At 45.8% G+C, this 23,840-nt stretch overlaps 1 protein-coding gene across 2 annotated transcripts in view; it reads left to right on the top strand.

The window, feature by feature from the left end:
* CELSR2 (cadherin EGF LAG seven-pass G-type receptor 2) overlaps positions 1-23,840 on the top strand; it is a 125,136-nt gene that overhangs the window by 4,175 nt on the left and 97,121 nt on the right. The gene's annotated exons all lie outside the window — the stretch shown is intronic.

The following is a 23,840-nucleotide window of genomic DNA, read 5'->3' as shown; positions in this document are numbered from 1 at the left end:
CCTACCTCATTTCTACGATTGTTAGTTGTTTTAATCTGTTTTTAATATTGTGTTTGAAGTGTTGTAACCCACCCTGAGACCTTAGGGTAATGGGTGGGTAATTCATCATCATCATCATCATCATCATCATCTGCAGAGCACCAGGTCAGGGGAGGCTGGGTTAATCTGTTGTGTGCAATTAGGATGCATTTAGATGATCATTTCAAAGGTGCAGCAGCAGCAGCAGCAAAGTAGAACTGTTTTTTTGGAATTGGTGGAGGTTGCATAACAGCCAAATGGTGATCCAGGATTCTGTGCGCTGCTCCAGTTGGCTGCCCCAGTCTTTGCTTTGAGACAACAGCCGAAGCTGCAGAGTTTCTCTCCCCCCCCCCATCTCATCCACAGGCTCCCAGTATGCCAGCCAAAAAATCTTCTTCCTCCTGCCCTGCCTTTCTATTCCCTTTGAATGGAATCAACCACTTGAGGCTAATTCCATATAAAATTGACTTTCCTTGCATGCGAGCTGAATGCATGATGATTTGATGCCACCAATAGTGGCTTTTGATGTTTGGGGCAGTGCGGATGAGGCAGGAGAAGTGCAAGGTGGGTCTGTTCTGTGATCATTCATTCAGAAGATGGAGCTGACCTTCCTCTGAGCTCTGAGGTTCTGTTTATAAGTGCCTGGAAGATGGGGGAGAATGCTGGGAGATATTTGGCTGTCCTGTAAGGAAACCCTTAGTATGACTACCAGACATTGCTACCAGACACAGTCTCACAACAAACATGGGCTCTTTTCTCCCAGAGCTTATACTCCTGTATGTTTGTTATTCCTCAAGATGCCTCGAGACTTGTTGGGTGGTACGCCGCTAAGTTTTACACAGAGCACCAAACCCATTGAAACTGATGACCTTCATTCTTTTCAGTGGGTGTACTCTCAGTGAAACGTAGTCAAATTCCACCGCTTGTTGCATTTTTGCTGCAACCGAGAAATGAACACAGCTACTCTTCTGCAACACAGACGTGGAATTTGTTTGCCTGAGATGGGTGTAGCATGTGGGGAAGTGTGTCAATGGAGTAGAATAGCTGTTTTGTTCCAGGAGAAGGATGCAGTCCTTTTAATTAGCCAGATAGTCTCCTTTTCCTACACTGCCACTTTATTACAATGCCCTGTGTCTGTGCTTTGCAATTACATTAAATTAAATGCCACTGTCCCGGTGCAGAACTTTGCAGAGTAAGCAGAGAGGCAAGCATCAGCAGAGACGGTTGTTGTGTGTAGGATATAAACAGATGCAGGGATGGGGAACCTGTGGCCTTGCAAAGGTTGCTGAGCTACAACTCCCATCATTCCTGAACAACAGCCATACTGGCTGGGGCTGATAGGAGATGATTTATTGATTTATTAAATTTGTATAGCGGCCTTCATCCGAAGAGGGCAGGGTACTCCAGCGTCACCTGGAGGGTCAGAGGCACCCCATCCCTGAGTTAATGCTAAAGCTACAGCTAACTCATCTTCAGGATGTCAAGGGCTTACAGAAGGACCAGTGACAAAATCTCAGCATAGAGGACCACAGGTGGATGAAAGGTGAACTTATGGTAACTTATGGCAAGCATAAGAAGAGCCATCAGGCTAAAGCTCAGCCAGTCCAGCCTTCTGTTCTCATAGCAGCTAACCAGATGCCTGTGGGAAGCTTGCATGCCGGACCCAATTTCAACAAGGGTTTCCCAATTCCCTGCTCCCCTCCGAATAGCGGGGGGTTTACAAAAAAATTGCCTGTGAACTGCATAATTTGAATTTGATTTAGCCTCTTGGAACAGGGATGCAGAGCCTGTGGACCTCATGATGTTCATAGAATCATAGAGTTGGAAGAGACCACAAGGGCCATCCAGTCCAACCCCCTGCCAAGCAGGAAAATGTTGCTGGACTCCAACTCCCATCTGCCTCAGCCTGCATGGCCAACAGCCGGGGATGCTGGGAGTTGTAGTTCAACAGCATATGGAAGCCTACAGGTTCCCTTTCCTTTTTTCGGAATTATGGTGACATCAGGAAGAGAGAGGTCCTGCTCAGGAATGGCTTAGTCATCCAAGGCTTACTTACATGTAGCCCCATCCACGAGGCACTTCCTGATCCCAAAGTGTGTGTTTCTGACCATTTCCAGCAACTTTTAAAAGAAACCATGGCTATGCCATAAAGTCAGTGGGTTGTATTCAGTGCTTTGCCAACAGGGTTCCATGGGCACAATGGGTGTTGTGTTTTCTCTCCTACTCCCATTCTAGATGGTCCCCCCCCCAACCTTCTAGAGCCGATTTTGAGGACAGATGGAAGGGTGGAGGGGGAAAGAAGTTCCATTGTGTACCCAGAAGTCCCTTCCACCAACGGAACTTCAGCTTTGGCTATGGGCTATTGCCCTGCTATCTTCAAATATGCTACTGGAAATGGCTAGAGAACACATTTTTCAGATGGGCTCTTGTGTATAATTGGTGGGCGAGCATTGTCAATATATAATGTTGTAGACTGGTGCGTAGACACATGTCTGAATGGATAGATGAGCTAAGGCTGGCAGGGTATATACAGCTTACTAAGGATTTTCCCACGGAGAAGTCCCTGCCTCACCTTCACAACTTGTTCCAGGTTCGAGGGGTTCTGGGCAAAGTGTCCTTTAGTGGGCTTCCTCCTCTGTCGACATTCTATGGTGGGCTTACTGAGTCGACGGCAGTACTCAGAGCAACTCAGGGCAGCTGTGTCTGTTTGCCATTTAATTTCCCACAATGTCTCTGTTGTAACATTGCTTTGGGGCATTGTGGGAAATACCCACCTATTTGGCACTGCTTAGAGTACCAGATCAGATTTGTTTAGAAAGGGGCAGAGGTGGGTTCTTCCCAGTTGCCAGGGCTATGGACTCTGCCCCAAAACAGCAGGGGCTGATCTTGGCTCTAATGACTGCCCTCCTCCCCATTCTGGCCCCAAAGGATTGGGCTGTGAGTGAGGAACATGTGGTGGTTGTGGGCGTAGTTGGAGGAAGGGAGAGAAGCCACTTCGGCAAACAGGATAGAGCTTACATCTCCCCCCCCCCAAAAAAATTCATATTAAATCTCATGAATCAGGATGTTGTTGACTCACTTCTGCAAAGCCTCCCACTCTGTGCTGGAGGAAATTCAACCTGGCAGATGCTCGTTTTCCTAACTTAGATCTTGTGCCTTGATAGCACACATCCCTCTTTTATCCGGAGTTTGAGGCCTGCACCCTATTTGTCCAGCAGGAATTGGAGGCTTTGGAGAGGATGGGCTATGACTACAAAACTTTGGGCTCCTCACTTCTTCACAACCCGGCCTCTTTGCCTCTATAGGCAGTAATTTCCTCAAGGCAAAATCACGCCAGGTGTGGTTGGTGCCTCGCCTGCACCTGATCCTTAGTGAAACTGAATCATTGCGTGCACAAATCTGGCAACTTTCATTGGCCCTAGAGTCATCCCTACCAAGGATGGGAAGTATCTGCTGCTGGAACTCCTTGAAGGAACGTAGCCTGGCCTAGCCTGGCCAGCATCTTCAATTGCTCTCCACCTTCAAGTAACTAGTTATTACTTGCCTATTACTCTCCTGGGTCTTTGTAGCAGCACCTGTTCGACAAGGTTTCTGCCAGGAATTAGAGCTGAATTTATGGTCCAAATTCTGCTTGGGATGCAGTTGGCATCTGCCTTCAGGGAGGGCTAATAACAGATTGTTACAGCATGCACAAAGTGAAGTGAAACCTGCCAACTGCCATTGGCAATTTGACTAGGCTGCTTTCGCAGGGCGACGGGACAGGAGATTTTTGTGGCGGGGTATGAATGGGTGGTAGATGCACCTGAGTTCTGGGGAAAGGCCAGATCTTAGTGATAGAGGAACTGTCTTACATGTGGGGCGGTCCTGGGTTCAGCCCCTAGCATCTCCCAGTTGGAATAGGAATACACCAAGCTGAAACTCTGGAGAGCTACTGCTAGTCAGTGTAGACAATACTAAACTACATGGACCAGGTCCGATTCAGTATAAGCTGTATTTCAAGTTGGCAGGGGCATCAAAGATCATGTAGTCCAAATCCTTACCACGGCTAGTGTTTTCTCTACCTAAACAGCAGAGATCAATGTTAACACGTCCTCTTTAAAACAACAATGACCAAAGCTTTCAAGGGAGATGATTTCATGAGATCCTAGGCAAATAATTTTGTTGCTCAGTTGCTGTTGCAGCCGAATTCTTCCTATTTTGTAGAATGGCTGTTGTTTACCTGCAAGTTAAACCCCACAGACTCCTGTCCTCCTTTTAGTGGCAAAAGAAATTGCTTGCTTTCAGTTTGATTTATGGCAAGGCCATATATAAGTTACTTAGCTGTCTTTTCTGTCAGCTGCATAATTCCCTGGTCGTCACTCTTTCTTCACATCATAATCTTGCATTTTAATCCCTACATTTTCTTTTCTTTTCTTCCTCTGCTCCGATGGCATTCTTGGGCTTGTGTATATATTCTCTTTCATGTATGGCGTCCAAATTGGGCACGACACATCCTGCTAAAGCCAACTCCAAATCGTTATTGATTAAAAATGACACCATCATTATCATGTGAGCATAGGGTATCTGCCCATGCAGACTTAAAAAAAACACACCAACCAAAACCATTTTTGTGGTGAAGCTGCTGAGTTTGGAGTTCTGGCAAAATACACAGTCTTTGATGGTGTCTGCTGTCAGAGATTTGACACACCAAGTCAGTACTTGCAAAGTCGTTAATGTTTTTAGTCTATCCCTTCCTAAGAGGGATGGCATACTTTTCTCCCATCCCAGCTCACAAGTTCAGTATTCCGGATGATCACAAACATTGTCAAAAAGCTAAGGGGAGAGATGGTGTTTGTATGTGTAGAAGGTCCCAGGAGCATCACTGAACATTACCCCCTTATTAATGCTGCCCTCCATAGCATGGAAGACGATGGTAGGCCTTCCTGCTGGAGACCAATTTGGAGATGCTTAAGAGCAGCTGTCCCTCAGTCTCGGCAATTAAACTCTCAGCATGGTGGCTGCCGGTCGCACCTGCTCTGTGGGGATAGGAATATAGGGACTGGGGAATACTGTACAGTGGATAGATTGGAGTGCCGATAATACACATAGCCCCTGGCTGTCATTGGAGCCCCACTGAATGGTATTCCTGGCTTCTGATGCAGGGGGAATCCAAGCCGCTGGGGTTTATTGGGGAATTGCTGCAGCTGGCACTCTAGAGCTGGTGACTGCAGAATTAGAGGAGGGTTTTTTTTTTCTAGTGTGGCCAGTCAAAGCAAGAGAACAAATGCCCAGTTGTGTTTCCAGCTGGTGGGTAGGTGGTAAGAATCTATTTCATAAAAAATTATATTCCGCTTGATTGACAGAAAAAATAGGACAACAAAATTGTCAGTAAAAAACAACTATTTAAACATTCAAAAATAATCGAAATCAACGATAAGCTAAAAACCCACTTAAAACACATTTAAACTTTCTACATATCTGGGTAGGGTGGCCTAAACAAAAAGTTTTTAGCAGGTACAGTCGTACCTCAGAAGTTGAATGCCTTGCAAGTCGAACGTTTTGGCTCCTGAATGCCGCAAACTCAGAAGTGAGTGTTCCGGTTTGCAAACATTCTTTGGAACCCGAATGTCCAACGCTGCTTACGTGGCTTCCAATTGGCTGCAGGAGCTTCCTGCAGCCAATCAGAAGCCGTGCCTTGGTTTCCAAACATTTTGGAAGTTGAACGGACTTCCGGAATGGATTCCGTTCGACTTCCAAGGTATGACTGTGCAGTGAAGGTGTCTGCCAGTAGTCAGGGGGTTCCAAAGTGTGGGTGCTGTCACACTAAAAGAGTGATTTATTGCAGATGAGGAATGAGTATTATGTGGCACCTGTAACCATGCCAGTTCTGCAGATTTGCTGTGACTATGCTCTTCTGGAATGAATCCCCTATGCCACCTACGTCTGCTCTGAAGTAGCCTGGAGAGTCAGGACCTGTGTCACTAGGGGCCAAACTACACAATGCATGCAAGTGGACATCATGGTAGTCCAGCTCCAGAGGAGGTGGCTGGGAATGGAAGAAATCATGGCAAGGGTCACTATTGCTTGTGCCAAAGCCATCCTGGAAAAAGTGGCATATATGAAGTGACTGTTCCTAACTCAGGCAAGGAGATGAGATGCTTATGTAAAATATTTGTACATTATTGAGTGCAAGAAGACTTATATAGTGCCATCCACATATACCCCACTTAAAAAGAACACGAGAATATTTTGGGGGAAAGACTCTGGCCCATCTCACCCAGCATTCCCAGTTGGTTAGAGTATGTTGCTGATAATGCCAAGGTTGCAGGTTCAATCCCTGTATGGGACAGCTGCATATTCCAGCATTGCAGGGGGTTGGACTAGATGACACCCATGGTCCCTTCCAACACTACAGTTCTATCATTTTAATTAGTTAACCAGATGCCTACGAGAAGTCCATAAACAGGACATGAGCACAATAGCCTTCTTTTGGCTGGCTGGCTGTGTTTGGACATGATGCCAAATATAACCATGATGTGGCTTTATGGGAACAAGCTGCAGTGAGCCTTGGGCTTGCACATTCCTCCCTTCCTGCTTCTGGTGCAGCTGCGAGGAAATTGGAATCTTCCACTTCTGTTTTAGGCTGCTCATGATTTAGTGTGCCATCGGAACCCTAAACCATGGTTAATCTTAACTGTGGTTTGTTGAAACAATCCAGCTTCAAAATCATTTGAAATTGGCTTGTTTGAACAAGCTGTAGGTAAGATTACTCATAATTTGTCTAGGGTCAGATGGTATGACAAGCTGTGATTAATCTCTAAAATGAAAGTGGAGGAGCGCATGAGCTGATGGCTTGCTGTGGTCCTTTCTCATAACACTAAACCATGATTTAGCTGTGCACCTGAATGCAGCCATTGTGTCAGATGTTGAGAATTGCTGCCCTCCCTCCTCGCCTTGGCAAAAAAAAAAAAAAAGACTGTGAGGAGTGCAAAGCGCAACACAGCTGTATAGCAAGATGTGAATCTTTGCTTGCTGGATATGGCCTGACAGCAAACCTGCGCCTACTGATGGAGTCTAGGCCTGCAAAAAGACTAATTACAAATAACACATGACAAAAATGCCCCAGGGGCAGGAAAATTGTTCAGAACATTCACTTTCCCCAATGACTTCTGCTTTTTCAGACCAATAATGTTATTCATCAGAGCTTGCTGTTCACACCTAGAGAAGGGCTTTTTTATGTAAATGCATTTCCAGATACCGCCAACGGCATGTGTAGATGGCAGGGAGAATAACATGACATGATTAGAGCAATGTGTTTGTGGTCAAGCACAACCGAAGATATTATTCATTAAGTTTTCTCTTGTCCATTTATACAAGGTTGATAGGCAAAGATCCCTAAGGAATCTGATTGGCAGCAGCCTTTGGCTATCTGACTCTGAAAAGATGTCTCCCCCCAGCGCCTTCCATTTAGCCAGATTATGTGTTGAATACGACTGCAATATTTGCAATAGCTTCTGGAAAAAATCCACAAGCTACATTTTTCCTGCCACTGCCTGGAGGATGCAATATTATCCTGGTGAAATAAGGTCTTAGGATTATAGTCATGCTTTTTATTAATTTCAGGAAATGTGTATCTTATAAAATGTGTACAGATAATAGACCTGAAAACATGTATTGTACATGTATACTACTAGCTGAATTTGGCTACCTTTTGATAATGAATGTTCTTTTGGTGGCAAATAGTGACTTACCTCTAAGGGCCAGTGTAGTATAGTGGTTATAGTGATGGACTAGGACCTGGGAGACCAGGGTTTGAATCCCTGCTCACCTATGAAGTTTATTGGATGGCCTTGGGCCAGTCACTCTCTCTTAACCTAGTCTACCTCATAGGGTTGTTTTGAGGATTAAATGGGAGGTGGGAAACCATGTAAGCCTCGTTGAGTTCATTGGAGGATAGGTAGATGATGATGATGATGATGATGTGGGAAATGGCCCCAAGTGTATGGAGTCTGGTGAAGTGGCTGTGGTTTCTTTGCAGTTTTTTCTGGCAGGCCAGACAGAGTTAAGACTTGCTATTAGTAACCTTCCTTCATCTTCCACTACACACAACTTTTGTCCTGATTACTATTGCACTTCTTCTGCTTGCATGGGGCATTTAGAATTTATTTTCATTTATTTTTTTGATTGAATTCCTACACCACCCTTCACCCAAGGATCACAGGATGGGTTCCAATAGAAAAACACAAAGATGTGCAACATAATAACAAACAGAAAGAACACCTCCCCCCTTTTTTTTATTTAAAAAAAGGCTATAGATTCTTTAGTTAGCCAAAGGTCTGGGAAAAGAGCAATCTTTTCGCCTGGTGACTAAATGGTGAATGATGAACAACCCAGTATATGGGAGTTTTCTCTTAATTAGTTCTAGATTAGGTCTCCTGATCATGTGAGTTTGGTAGTACGGATTTGAGGGATCCGCTGCGAAAACCCTGGAATCCCACTAAAACCACTTGCATTCATGATTTGAAGGTAAACCAAGACCCTAAATGGCTTCCGCCGAGTTGTGGAGAAAATGTGCTGCAAATGCTGAAAAACAACCAGTCCTGAACTATGTTGAACTTGGCTTGTTACATGTTTTTACTTGGTTTGTTTATAAAATATTTCCATTTAAAAGAAAATGCTCAGACTGGCTAACAGCACAGCATCAACACACAGCACTATTAAATACAATATATACTTAACAAAAGTAAAAGCAAACAAGAAACTAAACAACGCACATACTTCCTTTTACTTTTGTTATCTATACTGTATATTGTATTTAATAGTGCTGTGTGTTGATGCTGTGCTGTTAGCCAGTCTGAGCATTTTCTTTTAAATGGAAAAACAGTTGATCACCACCTGATATGGCACATGAATTTGCCCATTCCAGGGAATCAATCATAAACTTCCAACTCTGTAGGGTAAAAGCCTGATGAAAAAGGAAGATTTTGAGCAGGCAGTGGACAGGTCATGTCAATGCCATCTCCTTCTGACTATGTCCCAGTTCAAACTGTAACAGCAGCTGCCTTCAGTTGTCTCCCTGCTCATCACTCAAACGCTGATAGGCGTCATGTTCTGAAGGCTGGGGAGAAAGATTTCCAGCTATCACGGGACATAATTCTTTCATTAAATCCTTCACCAGGCAAAAAACCAAAACGAAAAACACCCTTGGCACGAGGCCCCATTCACGCTAATCAAGAAAGGCCAACCTCCTAACACCTGTGGTTAAAGACTGAAAGGTGGAAGAGAGCCTAGGCAGGGACATTTCATCAAGTTTCTTATGGTTATGAGCAGGAGAAGAAAAATGTTTCAAAAGTGTGCGGGCACTCAACCTTGATCGGAGGTGTATAGCTTACCATGGTGTGTGGGGCTTCCGCTAGGAGCTAAAGTTGAAGCAGTTGGCAACCTTTGCACCAATCCTGCTTAATGCCAGCTGATAGCTGCCACATAAGAGGTTCCCGCTGGATCAGGCCAATAGCCTATCTAGTCCAGCATCCTGTTCTTACAGTTCTTACAGGCCACCCATATCTGTCTGGGGAAAACCTGCAAGCAGAACCTTACCCCAAGAACACCTTGCCCTCCTGTGGTTCCCTGCAACGGGTATTCAGGAGCTAGCATCCTTTCTCATTCAATCCCGGGTGGATCTTCTCATTCACTGGTACATCATCCCCCAGAGGGTTTATTCTTCCTGTTCTGCCAGTTCCCCACAATCCTGACTTACAGCCTTCTGGTTTGAATTGCCACCCACCTGTGTAATAAGACAAGGTGTTCTGAGCCGCGAAGTTGAGTTTTCCGGGGTTAACATCAGGAGGAGTCTAGCTATATTGGCAGGAGTGAAAATCCCAGAGCAGGCTGGGCAGCTGCTAAGATCCTCCATTGCAGGGCAACCTAGGATAGTGTGGAGGTGGGGGGCTGACTGTGATAATGCACTCAAGCCATCTGCTCCATCCTTGGACCTTTGAGAGCAGGCTCCCTTTGATCTGGGCTCCGTGGGAGAGCCTACCCTTTTAACATTTCATGCAGTCCCTCAACTGTGTCTGTGATGTTTAGCATGGAGGATGATGCTGATTTAAAGGTGCAGAGATGTGACTGGATTTGGGGGGGTGGGGTTTAGAAGCCAAGGGATTAAGCATTCCTTACTGCAAGGGGATTAGGGTGGTGGGATAGCGGAGGCGGATGAGATGAGACACAAAATGGGAAGGAGCAGATCATTGGCAGTAAGCTGTTGGGGAGACATTAACTAGGTCAGAGGCTCAGAGGGCGGCAGGTCCTCTTGAGCTTTATGCTCTAGAATAGGGATGGAGAACCTGTGGCCCTCCAGATGTTGTTGAATTATTATTATTATTTATTATTACTCGCCCTTCACCACAAGGTCCCAGGGCAGGTTACAGCAATCTAAAAGACCACATTAAAACCAGTTTAAAACAAATACAATGGAAAAGAACAGGATGGGTCTTAAAAATAGGTATCTCAGGTGACAAAGGTCAGGGTAAAGAGGTACATCTTCAGCATATGATCTTGCAGACGTGACACCTCTGTGGGGAGGATATTCTGTAACTTAGGTCTGCCGTAGAGAATGTCCTCTCCTGAGCTGACACACCCTGAATATCTGAGGGTGGTGGAACTTCCAAGAGGGCCTCCTCTGTTGATCAGAACATAGGAGATCCGTGGGAAAGGAGGCAGTCTTTCAGATATTTGGGGCCTAAGTTGTTTAGGGCTTTAAACACTAATGTGAGCACCTTGGATCAGACCTGGAAGTGAATGGGCAACTAGTGTGATTGTTTTGAAACAGGGGCCTTATGAGCTCTAAACAGAACCCTATCTGCCTGCTGCATTTTGGACAAGTTAAAATTTCAGAGTCATCTTCAAGGGTAGCACTACGTTGTAAGACTACGTTGTAATAATCAAGTCTGGAAGTTACAATAGCATGGAGTATGGTATCCAAGTCATCTCTGTCCAAAGGTAGCCGTAGCTTCAAACTTGCCTGGGTGTTGGGCAAGCTGGCTGGGGTTGATGAGAGTTGGAGTCCAACAGCATTTAGAGGACCACAGCTTCCCTCTCCGTCATCTAGGAAAACAGAAGCATTCTCCATGCAGGTGAAGTGGAGTGATACATAAAAAATCCCTATGGGGTTTTTTGGGTGCAGATACCGGAGCACAAGATGCACTTATCTCGCATCAATTGTGGGTTGTTCATGTGCACTCAAATGGCTTCATTTCTTGGAAACGTACAAAGAAGTAGGAACTTGATGGCTTCCCAGCCAACACTTCTGTGCATTTTGCCGAGGAAAAGTCTGTATTGTTGAATTTGGATATATGTTCTCGATTGCAAAAAAAGCCTAGAAGAAATGGCTTCTAGCCAGTCTCTGAGCCATGTTTTGCCTCCTTGCAGAAAAGCTTTTGACCTAAAATTCTAAGGGCACGTTCCAGAAGTGGGATAGTCTGCAGTACTCTATTCTGTGCTTAGGTCCTTTGCTCTTTTCAGGCACATTTGCATAGCAGGACTATGCTGATGGACACATATTAAAGGCATGCAGCTCTTATTAAGGGGATTGGATGTGATGTTGGATGTGATCCCAGTTTAACACATGTGCACCGTATTGCAGCCAGCACTTATCTTCCCGCAGCCCACATGGCTGATGAGGACCACTGTGGGCTGTGCACTTTGCACTTTTCAACTTTGGCTGCCTGCTTCTACTGAATATGCCATGTCTTATGTTCCGACATGGTTGCCTAGTAATTAAAAAGTACATTCAGAGTGGTTGATGCCAATGAAGACTCAGGTATCAAACTGCCTGTTGCAGTCAATGAGAAGGGCGTCCCATGGAAAAAGGACTTTTCTTTTCCAGAGACCCATCACATACTTCTGTTTGGATGACTCTCTGAGAGTGCAGCACCTAGATAAACTGCTTGGTTTCTTGCATCCCAGGTAGATACATGTTTAAACAACTGCTTTGGGGGCAATTTGCGCAAACAAATTGATATGCTGAGTGTCTGGCATGGGTGTACTGTATTGAGTTCAGCACATGTTGAAATTGGAATGTTACTCTTTTGCCATGCACTCTGCTCACAATTCGATCCATGTTTCCTATGCCACCTACGTCTGCCAAATCTGTCATGGCATGACAAATTTGGTTAGGTTGTAAGCTGCGCATGGTGATGACAACTTTGTCTCATTCTAATGTTGCCATCTATGGCTTGCTCATTTTGTATGTGTCTATTGGCCCTTTGTCCCAAACAGTTCCAAACAGTCTTGCTTTTACACCTTAATCAATGGCACTGGCCAAATAATTGATTTATTCTATCCTTTGAAAAGAGGAGTTTTTGCCCAACTTGAGGTAGATATCATATCTGCCCTGCCCTTGAAAGTGTGCTGCAAATAAATTTGATATATATATTGTAGGATCTTTAATAGCTCTCTTTATCCCACTGCCTCCGAATGACTTATTTTCCCTAAAGCTTTCTACTGCTAGGCTTTGAGTTACTGGTCAGCTGTCTTTTGCTATTTGTTCTGCTGTTTCTTCATAAGCTCTACATGAACTGTTGTAATTCATGTTCCCCTCTGCTGATTTCCCATGTCCTGTATTTGACAGTTAGCCATCTCTTGGGGCCAATTCTCACTGTTGCTTCCTCTCTCCTCCCCAGGAGAGAACAATAACTGTGCGGAAAACAGTACTGTATGCAAAATATAAGGCGAAAATGGTGGCATGAGTAATTCATTATTTCTTCTTCTTCTTCTTCTTCTTCTTCTTCTTCTTCTTCTTCTTCTTCTTCTTCTTCTTCTTCTTCTTCTTCTTCTTCTCCTTCTCCTTCTCCTTCTCCTTCTCCTTCTCCTTCTCCTTCTCCTTCTCCTTCTCCTTCTCCTTCTCCTTCTCCTTCTCCTTCTCCTTCTCCTTCTCCTTCTCCTTCTTCTCACTTGTGCTAAGGAGCTGATAGATTCCCTAGATCTCAGTCACGTGTACAGGGAGGAGAAAATGGACTTGGTGGTGGTCATTCTCTTATTAGGTTTTATTTCCTGCTATCTATACAGATTAATCTGTGTTGGGAAAACTTTAGCTTCCTATTTGGGAAAGTGAAGCAAGCAGAGGGTATCACTTGCAGGTTCTTGTCTTCTGAATCTGAGCAGTTGCTTTTCTCACTTCAGGGCAGTGGCAAGCGATGTTGTGACAGGTTCAAAAGGGTCCAAGAGGGGCTGGTTGCCTTTCCCTGCACTTGAGTGCTTTTTAAAAATGTCTTTCGGGCAGCTCATAAAACATGGACTGGATTCTTGGATTTCTTTTCTTCTTTTAAGACCCTCCTTTCCAGTAATGACTCCCGCTTTATTTTGTTGCAAAGCTTCACTCCTTTGTAGTCCTTTTGATTACAGAGCTGACTAAGATGCTGTCAAAGGTGCAGGCCCTGTTTCATGAAGAGATCGTGCAAAATGCAATTCTCCTTTTCCACCATTCTCCTCATTTACAAGCCCAGTTTTGTATCCAACAAAGTTACACGCAGAGCAGGCTCCTTGGCATTGATGAACATACACCACGTCCATTAATTTCAGCAAGTCTACTTTGCATGTGACTGACTTGGCTACAATCTCCAGACTCCCCCCAGTTTAAGCCCTTTGGAGATAATTGGAATCTGTGGTTATTTTGTAGACATTCGCTTTGGGCCTGGCAAAGAGGACTCAGCCTGGTTCATTGGCTGCCTCATACTGCAAACTCAGACCCAGGGCTGTCTTAAGCATATCAGGCACCCTGACGCCGTGGTGCGACGATCCCTCTGGTGCCCCCCTGCCCTGTTTCTCAGCGCGGCGGGTGGGTGGGCGCAGTGCAGCGTGGTTGCCACGGGCGCAGCAGTGTGGCGCCCACACTGGCGCCCTGGCGCCCTGGTGCGTTGCGCCACCCAGCCTTGCCTTAGGGCCGGCGCTGCTCAGACCCTCCAAGTATCCCTATTTTCCAGGGACGACCCTGATTTAGAGAAGCTGTCCCGGTTTCTGATTTGATCCAGGAATGTCCCACTTTTCCTTAGGATGTCCCTACTGTATTTTCATTGGAGAAATGTTGAAGGCTATGGAGTTATCCAACCCCTGAGTGGTCTGAAGGCAATCCTGTACAGTGGTACCTCCGTATAAGCCCACCCCGTCCAGCGTCCATTTCGGCGGACGTCCGCAGCAAACCCAGAATTACCGGTGCGGGTTACTTCTGGGTTTGCTGCTCACGCATGTGCAGAAGCGCAAACCTCTTCGCATGCGTGTGCAGTTTTGTCGAGCGTCTGGGACTCCGGAACAGATCCTGGACTCAAAACAAGGTACCATTGTGTAGGGAAGTTTTTAAAAAATGTTTAATGTTTATTATGTTTTTATATATTCTGGAAACTTTCCTGAATGGCTGGGGCAACACAACAGTAAGATGTGTGAAGTATAAATAGTAAAATTATCATTATGGAATGGGATACCCCTGTTTTCATCACAGAAATGGTGGAGGGTATGCAAACTGTATTGTGCCCTTTATTCAAATAAGAAGCAAATCAACCCTTAGGAATGGGACCTGGAACACATTTGCAAACTCTTAAAAGTGCAGCGATAAAGCTTCTGCTGTCCATGGTGTCACATTCTATGTGTGTGTGTGTGAAAATAATTGTGTGATGATCATCTCGTGTTCTGGGAAGGAGCTCTCAGGGTCAAACTAAACATGAGTTAAGCACAGGTTGGAATTGTTTCTCTTTACTAAAAGCAGCCACAGCAGGGCCCCTGGTCTGGATCAGGACCATGGAACCATTTTTCGGCTGGAACTCCCTCTTGAAGCTATTTGCCCTTATTCAATTCCCACCCCACCCCCAGTTGGAGTAAATAGCAGCTGGGGGTGATTTCTCTGCAGGAAAATGGTGCAGAAGGTTAAGTCCCCTTTCCCCCATGTCGTGTTACTGATCCCAATGGGTGGGGGGCATTTTAGAGAAAGGAATATGGTCATTTTCAACCACCTGCCTTAAAGAGAGGCTTAAAGTTACCTCTAGTTTGAGCCCTAAATGCGTCCATGCCTAAAAGAGAGGAGGTAAACGTTTGAGCTTGCTTACTTGCTTTCTGTTATCTGCCATATGTACATAAGACGGAGTTATCTACATTTGCAGACAGAAGATGGCATGCAGGGAAGCCGATTCTACCCCTGCCATCCTCTGTCAGCTGGCTGACTCTATGCGTTGGTTGTTCATCCGTCCTGCTGCTCTTGGTTGGCTCACAGTCAAGCATTTGTGCTTCTTTCGGGGGTCAGAGTACCTGCTCTGCCTCCTAGAAGTCCCTGCCCTTTGTGCTGACGTCCTAGAGGTAGGAAGCCAGGAAAGAGTCAGAGCCATCTGTGACTTAGAAAAAGAAGTGTGGATGTGCACTCTCTGTGGCAAGCTGCACAGTTGTTCCTTGTAGCTATTTCTCTGCGACAGTTGACCTAGTGCTAAGTCCTTAGCCCTCTTGCCCCCACCCCCAATTCTAATTCAGTCCACTGTTGAAATCTGTCTGGATAGCAGTAAGAAAACTCAATGCCGAAGGGATTTGCACATTGCGTTGTTTCTACCATATGTTTGTATTCACTTAATGCGGTGTGGGATTGGCCATGCACCCCTTCGCCAGAGTGGGGAATTAAGCTGCTCAGACAGTACCATTCCATTGGGGCTGCCCCACTCTTTGTCACCCAGGAGTTGCTAGTGAGGCAGTTTCCCTCTGCCCAGCTTCTTTGCTTCATGGAATCAAATGATTCCACAGCAAATAAGTTGCTCCAGTTCAATTTGCACAGTGGCAAGATCCTGCCAGTCAATGGTTTGAGCAAATAAAGCCAGCTTCCCATCCATTGCTGTGTTTGCCATGTACCTAATAACTTCCTCCCATTTCACTCTAACTCATTCCATCCCTATAGCTTTCTAGGAACTCCTTAGTTAATGCTATATTGAAAATTTGTCCCATTTTTTTTAAAAAAATTGTCCATCAGTTAATGAGAAAAGTAAATGCGTTTGAAAATTAACAGAAAGGAGAGAAATGTTTGGTGCAACAATATGTTAAGCTGAAAACCCTGCAGCCACTGAAATTCTAAAGACATTCTCAAGTGACCTGAAAAAGAGGCAGAATGGAAGCCTCTTAAGCAGGAGAAGAAAACTTTCAAAGAACTGGAGGGCAAGTTTTGGCAGTGGCAATGGCTGCAGAAGAACGAGGCCAATGGAAAGCAAAGCTCCTCAATTCTCACCAGAAGAAGAACTCTGCCACTTATTTCCTGCGGGTAGTTTTGGCAAGTTTCAGTAGCTTACCTCTCCCTGAACCCTGCTTAAAAATAAAATAAAGGCTTTGAGACAATGTTATCCAAACACTGGTGCCTGGAAAGTCACCAAAGACTGACAGTGTTGCCAGTTTAGGATTCCAGGCACCTCATATATGCCTTCAGTGTTGGGTGAATGTAGAAAGGGTGTGGGTGCGGGTGTGCATGTGGCCAGAGAGCTGGACTTGCCAGGCAGTAGAATTGCCTACTTTTGTACATGATGGGCCTCCTGCATACTATTAATAGGGGGATCTTTGCAGTGTGCAATTTCTTCCCACCAGCCCTGCACTGTTGGGAGAAGCGCCACCTCTCCAAATGTTTTCCTCTGCAGCAATCACACAGAATTGCTCTTGTGGCACAGAATTGTTGTTGTGTATTGATTATTTCAATCTTCCTAAGTAATCAAAAACTATTCTCTACCCTCTGAGCCATGGCTGTTGTTTTGCCATCTGAAGGATCGCTCAGACAGATTTGTCTACCCACGTATATGTGCTTCTGCCATTCTTGCTTGTACAGACCCCATTTGTGGACTAATCTTAATTGCTTCTGCTGACTCCCTTTGAACCTAGATCCCTAATTAACCCATGTCTGTGCCGGGACGCATCTTGCAAATTCTGCAACCCTCTATCTCTCCGGATTTCATGCTTTGCTCTTCTAATGGGATTCTGCCTCCCCCGCGCCCAGTAGCAAATCCCCTTGATTTTCCCACAGTTTCTCCAGACAATTACAGGGTAGCATCTGGGGAAGCTGGCTTATCAACAGTGCCTTAGTGGCATGCAGTTTTTCTCGGTGTCATGGCATGGAGAGAGTCCAGCAGCACACCAGAGTCATGGAACATGAATAGAGAAGGCTCTCAGTCAGTCGTGGCACGGGCTCTAGGGCTCATCTATCTTTGGTCCCGTAGGTGAGGCCGATGTTTTCTGGGCAGCTCCAGACCTCCCCTTCAGAGTTATAGGGGTAAGGAAGAAGAGGGTTGCTCGCAGAACATAGTGCATCTCATCAGTGACGCTGATCTGGATTCAGGAGGCCAGATGGCAACTGGGGGAAGGGGGGGGAGGCCATTGAGGATTGCCATGGGCTTGATGGAAGGATTGGAATTGGTGCCCTATGTATGCTGCAATGAGGTGATTGAAAGATAACAAGCATAATAAAACGCATGTCTTGAATGTGTTAGGACAACGTTCTGGGACTTTTGGGCTGGATTCAGCTCACCAAGTACTCCTGCTAGCACAGTGGAGTCACTGGCGGAGGAAGGGGGTGCGGTGGATGCGGTCCGCCCCGGGTGTCATCCCTGAGGGGGGGTGACATCGCTGCCCCGCCCCCTTGGGAAGTTCACCGCTCGCCCTACCCCCGTAGGTAGCTAGCCCCACCCCCAGGTGCGCAGCATGTGCCGGAGCAGCTAGTTCCACCTTTGAGTGGAGTTCCCTTCTCTCTCCTCCCCCAAATCTGCTGTGGAGGGTCAGGAAAATTCCCAGAACAGAATGGTGGGAAAAGATGGGAGATGGTTCCACCTGGTAAGCAGAAATGCTTACAATGGAAGAAATATCGCCTTGGCGTGATATCGAATTCCACCCTCAATTTTCTACTATCCTGGTATTGACTCCTGTCCACCACAACCACCTCTCTGATTCTTCCTTTACCAAGCTGTAAGTTTGGTGTGAAAGGCTTTCCTTCTTCCAACAAGGTGCAGCCTTTTGGCAAAAACGAACCGGGAAAGAGAGAACAAGGTTGCTGGAATCCCAGCTAAGGCCCAAGAGCGTCCTGGAGAGCCTCTTCTCCTGGCTTGGAATGTGTTGTGGGTGGGCAGCAGAAGGGCTCTCTCCCGAAGGAAAGTATCGCCCGGGACCTCTGCCAAAGAGCATGGCTTTTCCTTCATGCCTGACAGGCCAAGCTGGGCTCCAGCCGTTGCCATGGCAGCTAGTACCCTTCACCAAACAATGCGGGGAAACCACATGTAGATTTTCTGCTGGAGCTTTGGCTGCAGCCAGGCAGATGGCTGGAGGTCTCTTGGGCGGATGCCACCCAAACCCACATCACAGCTACATGGACACTTTGGCCTTGGGCTTCCTGTATATATTCCCACCCTCCCTCAGAAGTCCAGCCCCTGAGCTCTCTTCCCTCACACCTCTCACTCCTCTAATCCTCTGTGTTTTGGTTCATTTTCTCCTGGCAGCTTGAACAAGGCAGAGCGTAAGGGGCACAAAAGTTTCCCGTCGAAAGAGAAGGGATTATCAGCCACTCCTGTCTCGAGTATTTGAGGCACGCATTCTCCAGCTCAAGAGCCCTTTAGCTGTTACGAGAACAGCACTCCTGAGTCCGCTGTTTGCAGATATTCATGGTCCTTTGCAGGATCAAGAGGATGGGGAGCAAAAAAGGGGGTCCTCGAGGTTGATCTAAAGCAGGCATCCCCAAACCTCGGCCCTCCAGATGTTTTGGACTACAATTCCCATCATCCCTGACCACTGGTCCTGTTAGCTAGGGATCATGGGAGTTGTAGGCCAAAACATCTGGAGGGCCGCAGTTTGGGGATGCCTGATCTAAAGGTATAGTGTGTGTGTGTGTGTGTGTGTGTGTGTGTGTGAGAGAGAGAGAGAGAGAGAGAGAGAGAGAGAGAGAGAGAGAGAGAGAGAGAGAGAGAGATGGTGGCGGCAGTAGTAGTAGTGAGGGAGCTATCAGAGGTGAACTAAGAGCTGAGTGCCTAAAGGTTCCTTCAGACTGGTGTTTTTTGGGGGTGGGCAAATGTGCCCTAAAGGCTCATCCACACTTACTTTCTTTTTCTGCTCATTTCTAGGCATAGGTCTGTGCTTTGAAGCTCTCATGGGGGTGTTCATTGATGCAAAAATCGTGCATTAGTGAGGGGATTTATATTGGACTGCCCACACGCCACTCTAGTTAGTAGTTGTTCTGTGGTGCTTCACCAATACTATTCCATTATTGATGTCTGGGGAGGGGAGCATTCTTGCACTAGAGCGCAACAAAAGTGGGACAAGAAATACAAAAAAGCTTAAGGACTCCAGCGGGAAGTTAGAGGATGTCCACTGACCGGTAACAAAGCAGCATGACTGTCCTGAAAGTTTTGCAGGTGCAAACAGTATTGAAAGTGGGGCCTTGATGCCCTCATGACCACAGATCACAATGACTTCTGCACACAGAACCAAATGTTCCTGGTCTGACCCCCCAACAACTCTCTTCCACACTTCCTCTTGTCCTGCTGCTTTACCCTGGGGAAAACCACTCTTTAGCACTCAGTCAGAGCAAATGGCAATTTGGGTTTCTTGTGAATTGCTGTTTGTTCCAGTTTAGAGCTAAAGAGCGAGTTTTCCCTGGGAAAGGAACAGGGCAGGGGAGAAACCACTTGGACCCATGCTTTCTAGGCACAGGACATGTAGAAGTATGAATGAGCTCTAAGGGCTCATAGACACTTACCTTTGCTCCTCATTTGTAGGCACAGGTCTGCACTTTAACACTCCTTGTCCAAGTGCGCTCTCTCTCTCTCTCTCTCTCTCTCTCTCTCTCTCTCTCTCTCTCTCTCTCTCTCTCTCTCTCTTAATCCCCAGCGCTTTCTCCACGAAAACCTGCTCTTTACCTCTGAATTGGAGCAAATGGCAGTCTGCAGGAAACCTGAATTACCATTTGTACTGATTCAGTGTTAAAGAACAGGTTTTCCTGCAGCATTTTTTAATATAAAAAAGTGCTTGGACCCTGACTGGGAAAACACATACCTGTGCCTAAAAAGCTTGGGGAGGTGCGTATGAGCAGAACCATATTTATGATTCTTTGAAAGTGAATTTCCAAAACATGAGCCAAATGCCATTGAAAAGAATTTTGGCTTGCATTCTCTAATCTTGGCAGAATTTGTATATCATGTGCCAGATAAATGGGTATCTGTTCTGGATACTGATTTTCATGCCATACTCTACAATTCTATGATTTTCCCCCCCTGCAGAAATGGTGCTGAGGCTCTTGTCCTCTTCCTAGCCTAGCTGGCATCCTGCACAGATGGGGAGTTTGCCCCATAAGCATCTAGGATGTCGTGAGACAATGGAGGGATGTAGCTGTGGCTCATCATCCTCCACTTGCCTTGGTTGCCCTCACCTTTTCCTCTCACCCCTGACAGCATCCGATATGCATTTAAGTTAGCTGCCATGTGATGGCCAGGGTGGGTGGGTTCAACTTAGTGTTGGCAAGGGTGGGGAACCTCAGGCCCAAAGGCTTGACACCTGCCTCCTGCCAGCCTATCTGGCCCTTGGGATTCACCACAGACAGCATTCCTCAGCAGCCCAACCCTGTATCCTCCTCAAGAGCTTCTGCCTGTCCAGAACGTTTCCTTGATCAGTGGCAATGCCTCTTGCTGCACAGAGGTATGGAGAAGCGCTGTAGCTTAGTGGTAGGGCATCTGCCTTGCATGCAGAAAGTCCCAAGTTCAATCCCTGACACCCCCAGGTAGGGCTGGGAGAAGACTCCCTGCCTGAAACCTTGGAGAGCCATTGCTAGCAGTGTAGACAATACTGAGAAGGGTGAACCAATGATCTCATGTAGCATAAAGCACCTTCCTCTCTCTGTGTATGTATGTGTTTGTGAAGAAGCCTCCTGATTTGTTGTATGTCTGGAATGTAGCCTACTGTAAAAAAGGGGGAAAAGGTAGTCTCTGTTGCCCTGCCCACTTTTGCCTTTAGAGCCCCTGGAAGCTTGCCCATGAGGGAATGTGACCCTTGGGCTGAAAAATGTGTCCCAGAGTCACTTTTAGAGTTGGAAGGGACCCCGAGGGTCATCCAGTCCAACCCCCTGCAATGCAGGAATATTTCACCCAATTTGGGGCTCGAACCCACAACACTGAGATTAAGAGTCCCATGCTCTACCACCTGAGCTATTTATACCTCAGGTCATGGTCCTACTTCAGATTTAGGGAAATGGATTGCCTAGATTCATAACCATTTTTTTAAGGGGAGAGCTGTGTCACTGGTGATGTTGGCAACTTCTGAGCTTGTGGGTTCAATCCAATGTTAGTTGTTCTCAGGATACTGAGAGTATTAATTATTGAAATAAATGTACATGACGAATACTGGCCCATCAATTTCAAAGGGTCTGTGTTGAGTAAGACGTAATTGGAAACAACCCCATGCCATCGCAGGAGCTGGAATAAACAAGTGTTTGAAACAAAACCAGGTTTTCCCTTTTTAAAGAAAAATATACCAAAGTGCTTTTAAGAAGGTTCAGTTTCTTTTGAGTAAATGAACTCTGCTGTGAACAACTCTCATGACTCAAATAATTCACAGTTAATCATTCAAGAATCTATAACTCATTAATTTGTTAATGTGCAATTAATTCACCGCGTTTGAATTTGTAATGCAGAACTCCTTTCACTTCAATGCAGCTTTTATTGTCCTTGAATTACGAATGAGTAGCTTACAAAAGGCTCTGCGGGCACCTTTTCCACTGTGTACCTGCCCTTTGCTTGTGACATACTTTGTTCTCAATTGCATCTTGCAGATGCAGGTACCTAGGTGGGGGAACCTTATTTTGGGGGCAGGACCTTGGGAGTCTGTGGCCTTTTGGCGCCCATCATCTCTGTTTCTGTGAAATAAATTAATCAGTTGTGTGCTGCTTGACACACCTTATAGAATACGAGCTTGAATATCTCAAAATGTGTGGTGCGTTGATGCTTATGTTATGGAGGGAACACATGCCCTAGCGCAGGCATCCCCAAACTTCGGCCCTCCAGATGTTTTGGACTACAATTCCCATCATCCCTGACCATTGGTCCTGTTAGCCAGGGATCATGGGAGTTGTAGGCCAAAACATCTGGAGGGCCGCAGTTTGGGGATGCCTGCCCTAGTGAGTCAGGACATTGTGCTGTTTACTCATGAACAGAGCTACCTCCACCCATGTATTATTAGCTCAATACACAAGGGGATTCAGACTTGGGGCATCTTTAAGGGGTCTGTTCCCTTCTAGTAACCAAGCACCTTAGGTCTGAGCAGCCAGCCCACAGGGGAGACTGCGTCCAGGCAAAGCTCTTCCATCCATTTCAGGTTTGGAATTCAAGATATTTATTAATTGATTCACGACAGATGAGCAATTGCATAAAAATAAATTAAATGACAATTTTTAGCTGGTTCTAACTATGATATATTTCCGAGGTTTGTTCCAGCAACTTAAATAGTGGGGAGTACCATGGAACATAAAGTATGAATGCATGGGACCCATCATCTTGAACAGGGATGGGGAACTACAACTGCCATCATCTCTGATCATTGGCCATTTGGTTGAGGCTGGTGGAAGTTGTGTTTCAGCACCATGTTTGCTTCTTCCTCTGGGAAAGTGAAGTTTTAGAAAAAGACTTGAGCAGGGAGGGACGTGTTAGAGGCATTTAAAATTATACATGATGTGAAGAAAATAGATCTCTCTCTCTCTCTCATCTATCTATCATCTATCTATCTATCTATCTATCTATCTATCTATCTATCTATCTATCTATCTATCATCTCTGCCATAATACTAGGACCCAGGGGCATCTAGTGATGCTGAAAGTTGGAAAATTCAGGGCAAACAAAAGGAAACTTTTCCCCACACAGCACAAATTAAACTATGCTATTTGCTCCAGAAGATGGAGTGATGGCCCCCAACTTGAACAGCTTTAAAAGGGAATTAAACACATTCATATCAATGGCTACTCGTCATGAGATACTTTCAGTGGCTCATATTTGTCAGATGGGCTCAGAGGCCCGTTCTCAGTAAATACTTCTGGTGCATCTGGATAAACGCTGCTAAGATAAACGCTGGTGTGAATTAAGAGCTCCCAGTAAGTTCTAAACGCATTAATTCAAGCAAACACATTACTGTCTTCTGTTTTGCATCAAGGTTTTAAGGAGCCAATTGCCTTTGACTTGTCATCACTTTACCTCTCTTCATTTTCTCCCATTTGTCTCTGATCTCATGGATGAAGAAGAAGAAGAGTTTGGATTTGATATCCCGCTTTATCACTACCCGAAGGAGTCTCAAAGCGGCTAACAATCTCCTTTCCCTTCCTCCCCCACAACAAACACTCTGTGAGGTGGGTGGGGCTGAGAGACTTCAGAGAAGTGAGACTAGCCCAAGGTCACCCAGCAGTTGCATGTGGAGGAGCGGAGACACGAACCCGGCTCCCCAGATTACGAGTCTACCGCTCTTAACCACTACACCACACTGGCTCTCTATGGATATGTTTTTGAATTGGATTCCTTGTATTTATCAAATAGGAAATGCTCATTAAGTTTGTAGTGGAGAGCCAGTGACCCTCCATATATTGTTGAACTCCAAATCTCATTGGCCCCAGCCAGCATTGCCAGTTGTCAGGAATGATGGGAATTGGAGTTCAACAATAGCTCTGGGTCTCATAGAGTAGTCACCCCTTGTTTATAGACCTGAAGCTTTCACAGTCCTAGGCAGGGTTTAATGACTTGAGATAAAGTAGTTAAGAGTGGCAATTCAATGATCCTCATTAGTCTTCAGAGTGACATCATTGAGTTAGAATAAGTCCCATTAAACA

Source organism: Zootoca vivipara, chromosome 7 (genome assembly GCF_963506605.1).
Source record: "Zootoca vivipara chromosome 7, rZooViv1.1, whole genome shotgun sequence".
NCBI classification, from domain to species: domain Eukaryota; kingdom Metazoa; phylum Chordata; class Lepidosauria; order Squamata; family Lacertidae; genus Zootoca; species Zootoca vivipara.
This window is presented reverse-complemented; position numbering and strand designations above follow the sequence as displayed.